This window comes from Heptranchias perlo, chromosome 2, assembly GCF_035084215.1.
Source record: "Heptranchias perlo isolate sHepPer1 chromosome 2, sHepPer1.hap1, whole genome shotgun sequence".
Lineage (NCBI taxonomy): Eukaryota > Metazoa > Chordata > Chondrichthyes > Hexanchiformes > Hexanchidae > Heptranchias > Heptranchias perlo.
In genome coordinates this window covers 5,904,633-5,910,698 of record NC_090326.1, presented here as the reverse complement: position 1 = coordinate 5,910,698, position 6,066 = coordinate 5,904,633, and positions in this window count along the sequence as shown.

The following is a 6,066-nucleotide window of genomic DNA, read 5'->3' as shown; positions in this document are numbered from 1 at the left end:
ACTGATCAATGAATGGGACTACCGGATGGGGAGGGACCTTTGTACAGGTCAGGTTTCTAATCCCCTCTCCCATGGGACGAACCGTTCAACCGAAACCAAACAGCCGCTGTTTAAAATGTGTCCTTCACACTTCTCACCTGATGCCTGCAATAGATGCTCTTTGTATAACTCCCCACATCCTTAATGTCCGGCTCTGTTTCCACAGCTCACTGACCAATAACAACAAACAGGGTGAGACTGGAAGTAATCCAGGAACATTCACTACTGGCCCTGGGGAGAGAAAGCAGCAATGATTTTAATAGCAGGTTCTTCCCATTCTGTCTCCCTTCCCCTGGACACACCCTGTACACACACAAACCACAGAGTGGCCTCTCCCTTCCCCCTCTCACTCCATGTTCCGGGACCAGTTCCTGATCCACTCCGCCTCTTACAAACAGCCCCCGGACTCCCCCTGCCCTTCCCCCGGACTCAATGGCGATCTCTGAGCCCATCTGCGGACACGGTCCCGGAGCGATGAGCTGCTGTAACGAGGCTGCTCTTTGCTCCCTTCCCCCGGGGGCCGTGATCTCTCCATTCCCGGCTGTTTTAAACCATTTCTTCCGCTCACTGAGGGAATTGAGCCCAGGGGCAGAGCTGGGGGAGGGGAGCGCGCATGCGCACTTCTGCTCACTAACACCCAGCGCTGGGAGGGGTTCAATCACGCATGCGCAGATATCTGCTTTAATTCAGATTAAAATCGATGGAAACTTTCCCCAGTTGGAATTTTTCAGATTCTGAGCAAAGGAACTGAGACTGGGGGAAAGGTCAGAGGGAATGGGGTCACAGACAGAGCAGGGACAGGTCCCGGAATGGAAAACAGATGGGATTCCACCAGTGCCTAACGCTGGAATCCAGACTGACTTTACAATCTCTAACTATTAAACTAGATGTTTCCATCCCTGCTGTTTCTCTCGGTATCTTTTAATGGTAAAGAGTCTTTCATGGATAAAGTGGGCGGCTGTGAAATGAGCCAATGGGTTCTGTTCATTCTTGGCCCCTTTACTGATAAAGTAACGTGTGAGTCCGAAACTGGAGGGAGGATTTCTCAAACCAATCCTGGAGAAACGTGGGAGGAAAGTGGGAGTCGGTGTGTTTGTAGCGACCGTGCAGGATTAATATCAGACACAACGGTCCCAGATTAATTTAACCGGAGTGAAACTCTCGATCACTGAGAATAATACCGAACGGTCCTGAGCTGCAAAACTGCAGATATTACAACAGGCAAGAGAGGGTTAAAGGTGGCCGATTGTTTTTGTCATTCTCTGCTCTGTACCTGCGTGTGAGATTAATAGTGTGTCTGTCTCTGGTACAATATCAATGGGATCATTCTGCATTAAACGGAACTTTACAGGTCAGACTGGAACTGATACTGTGCACGTCTGTCTGTTATTGTGTCTCTCCGCTCCCTCTATCTCTCTCTCTAACATCTTCCAGTTCTGACGAAAGTTCTTCGACCTGAAACGTTAACTGTTTCTTTCTCCACAGATGCTGTCTGACTTGCTGAGCTTCTCCAGCATTTTCTGTTTTTATCTCTCTATTTCATCGTGTCTGTCTTCCTCTGTCTCTGGTGCTGTGTATGAAGGTGGGGTAGTGCTATTGAGCGTGATATGGTCACATTGATAGGAAGTCCAAGACTGACAGTGTGTGTGTTTCTCTCTAGTGCTGGACATGAAGGTGAGATGCTGTAACTGAGCGTGATATGGTCACATTGATCGGAAGTGTAACACTGATACTGTCTCTCTCTCTCAACATAAAGAATCACTGGATTGGGGGTAATATTCTGGCATGGGTGGAGGATTGGTTATCTAACAGGAAGCAGAGAGTTGGGATAAATGGTTCATTCTCGGACTGGCAACCAGTAGCCAGTGGTGTTCCACAGGGGTCGGTGCTGGGTCCCCAACTCTTTACAATCTATATTAATGATTTGGAGGAGGGGACCGAGTGTAACATATCAAAGTTTGCAGATGATACAAAAATGGGAGGGAAAGTAGTAAGTGAGGAGGACATAAAAAACCTACAGGGGGATATAGACAGGCTGGGTGAGTGGGCGGAGATTTGGCAGATGCAATACAATATTGGAAAATATGAGGTTATGCACTTTGGCAGGAAAAATCAGAGAGCAAGTTATTTATCTTAATGGCGAGAAACTGGAAAGTACTGCAGTACAAAGGGATCTGGGGGTCCTCGTGCAAGAAGATCAAAAAGTTAGTATGCAGGTGCAGCAGGTGATCAAGAAGGCCAACGGAATGTTGGCTTTTATTGCTGGGAGGATAGAATATAAAAACAGGGAGGTATTGCTGCAGCTATATAAGGTATTGGTGAGACTGCACCTGGAATACTGCATACAGTTTTGGTGTCCATACTTAAGAAAAGACATACTTGCTCTCGAGGCAGTACAAAGAAGGTTCACTCAGCTAATCCCAGGGATGAAGGGGTGGACATATGAGGAGAGGTTGAGTAGATTGGGACTCTACTCATTGGAGTTCAGAAGAATGAGAGGTGATCTTATTGAAATATATAAGATTGTGAAGGGGCTTGATCGGGTGGATGCGGTAAGGATGTTCCCAAGGATGGGTGCAACTAGAACTTGGGGGCATAATCTTAGAATAAGGGGCTGCTCTTTCAAAACTGAGATGAGGAGAAACTTCTTCACTCAGAGGGTAGTAGGTCTGTGGAGTTTGCTGCCCCAGGAAGCTGTGGAAGCTACATCATTAAATAAATTTAAAACAGAAATAGACAGTTTCCTAGAAGTGAAGGGAATTAGGGGTTATGGGGAGCGGGCAGGAAATTGCACATGAAGCTGAGTTTGGATTGGTCAAGGCCCTGTGGGTGGCGGAGAGGGCCCAGGGGCTGAGTGGCCGGGTCCTGCTCCTACTTCTTGTGTTCTTTAGATTTGAGGTTAGGATCAGATCAGCCATGATCTTATTGAATGGCGGAGCAGGCTCGAGGGGCCAATTGGCCTACTCCTGCTCCTATTTCTTATGTTCTTATGTTCTTATGTTCCAGTGCTGAACATGAAGGTGGGATATTGTCTGAAATAAAACAGAGAGAATGGGATATGCGGGCCTCACAGTAACGGGGGTTGTTTTCGGCTCCAGACCCAGTTCATGATCATTTTCTTTTCACAGATTGTGGGCGAGAGTCTCTGTGAGACGGTAACACTGGCGGAGAAACTCCGCGTCACCTTGCACCTTCATCCCTTTTGTCATTGAATCACTCCTGCCATCTACCCTATCACAGACCTTCCCTTTTGTTCTTTCCTTCCTCCTCTCCCTCCCCCCTTTCCCGGGCTCTGTACTTTCTTAAACATTTTAACTCTTTTAACTTCTTCCAGTTCTGTCGCAAGGTCATTGACCTGAAACATTAACTCTGTTTCTTTCTTCACAGATCCTGCCTCTCTTGCTGAGTTAGAACCAGTTATAACCTGTTTGTAGCTTTACTGAGGGAGAGGTGGATCTCAATGCCGGCCGCGAACTGGTCTAACATATTTTCCATTTAAGTGAAGATGGTTCCTTTTCGCAGTGTACATGGCGACCGGAGGTTCCAGAACACCGGGGCACTGGGTGTGCAACATGGTCAGGCTGTCCGCAAAGAATGGTGAAGGACCCACTACTTGGCAACAGGACGTGTTTGTGAGGCAGATTCTGTTGGGAACCTTTGGATTCATGCCAGCGGACATCTTCTGCCTGCAGGAATTCCCGAAGAGCGGCTATTTAGACGTGACCTTCAAGAATGTCGAAGGAGGCCTGAAGGTTTTCCAGGCCATCAAGGAGAAATGTTGTTGTCGCTCCTCAAATCGGAACCACTCTTCGCACTCCCGCATGTGCCCATCGTGGATGTGCTGATGTTCCCCAAGCGATACATCGATGGAGCGGAGCGGATGTGCACGGGATCTGCACCAGCAAGAGGCGAAGCTGAGGGCGGACGCCATTGGAAACATCATCCACCATTAAGCTTCGCAACTGGGACGAGTCGAGGGTACATGGTGTACTTGTGGTAGCCTAGAGTTTGCCAATTCTGTGGCAAATCCAGGCACGAAGTGGCCTCCTGCAAGGCAGTGATCTGCAGGAAGGAGGTCCACCAGACACTAGACTATCAGGAGGCCAAGTGTTGCAATCTGTGCGGAGAGGCTGGTCACCTTTATAAGACCTGCCCAAACCGCAGACTAAGCTATGCACGGGCAGTGAGAGGCGAGCTGATGCAGGAGAAGAGAGCAGCAGTCGTAGCTGCCCCAAAGGACGCCAGAACCCTTACACCCGCCGCGGTCCCAAGTGAAAGGGCCAACAACCAGGAGAAGGACAAAGAACAGGAAGGGAGAGTCGAGGAACCAACCAAACCCCGAGCCCCAGCTCCACTAAAACCCCTGAGAACACAGATCAAATGGAAGGCGAAGCAGGGACGGATGAAGGATGGATAACACAAGCAACGAAAAAGAGAAAGTCCCACAGGACCAGAGGCACAAACGCCAAAGGTACGGCCAGCGGCAAGAGGAGCTTAGAGACCCCAACAGACAACAGTGACCACTCCTCGAATGACGACCAAGGAAAGGGAGGGGGGGGAAACCCCCTTCATCAAAGGAAGAGGCAAAATGCGACATTGACCAGCAACACCACTGACGCACTCCAACTCCAGGAACCTGGGAGCAGCAACACCCAGCTCCAGTTAACCAGGAGCAGCAATACAACCAGCGCAACTCAACTCCGGGATGCTGACAACTGCAACGTAGAGAACGAGGTCCCCCAACTCTGGGCAACTGGATGTAGCAACGTAGAGAACGAGGTCCCCCAACTCCGAGCAAACGGCAGCAGCACGAGAGTGAACCCCGGAGCCAGACCTGCTGGAGGATCTTACTGACACACCACCACTTGAGACCCCGCCGTCGATCCCCGAGTGAGGACCCTCCCCAATGGAGGGCAGGACTCGTTCCTCAGCTGAAGGACCATCCAGAAGTTCCTGCACACCACACAAATGCAGAATCTGAACCCAGAATCCCAAATGGACGGTATCGTAGACCCTGGACTGATGCAATAGTAAGGCCTGAATGTTTTGTTTCCTTTGTATTTTAAAATGGATTTAAAAATTGAATCCATAAATGTGTCTAGCATGAAATCGACTATGCAATATGCTGCATCCCTGGACTAATTGTCCAGAGTCAAGAGGGACCTGCTCTTCTTGCATGAATGCAGGATCCCACACTTCAGCAACTACCAGCAGTGGTCATGCATGTGGACCCAGGGGCAGTTGATCTGGTCGGGAGCAACGATTATCGTTCCTTGGGCCTGGGGATTCGGCTGCGATGGGGTCAATTCACCATCACCATGGTTACAGAGGTGGTGGGATGCTGCATACTCGTAGTAGATGTTCTGTACAAGAATGCCCCGCTCCGACTGATCAATGTGTACGCCCCGCCCCTCAGGAGTGAGCGGATGGAGGTCTTCCAGCATCGGCCAATACTGCTGGCGACCTCCAGACCGATCGTTCTCGCCAGAGACTTCAACTGCATCATCGACGCAGCTGGACGATCCAGCAGGGTTGGTGGAATACTGGCCCCCCCCTTCCAAACTCCTGATAGGTGAAAGACGCAAAGCTTTGCGACGTCTTCAGCAACCCTGCAGATGGAGCGCTGCAGAGATACACCTGGTCCAGGCCAGGCAGATCCGTTCGTTCCAGGATAGACTTCCTTTTTGTGTCCCCAACACCGACGTCCAGCTGGTGTTCTTCTCTGACCACTGCCTCCTATGGGCCGACTGTCAACCACAGGAGGACCAGTGGGTGGGCAGGGAGATCTGGAAGCTGAACGTGAGACTGTTGAACATCGAGGAACTAAAGAGGGATTACACAGTTTGGAGAACCATGAAACCCCTCTTCAACTCCATAGTGCGCAGGTGGGAAGCGATCAAGGCCAACATCAGAGGTTCTTCCTCCTCAAAGGTGTTCAGAAGGCGAGAGAGACAGAGGGAAGTGTCCAGAAAAGTATGCCTGATCTGCTCCAGCTGCACTCGCTGGCAGTCGATGTCGGGGTGGAAC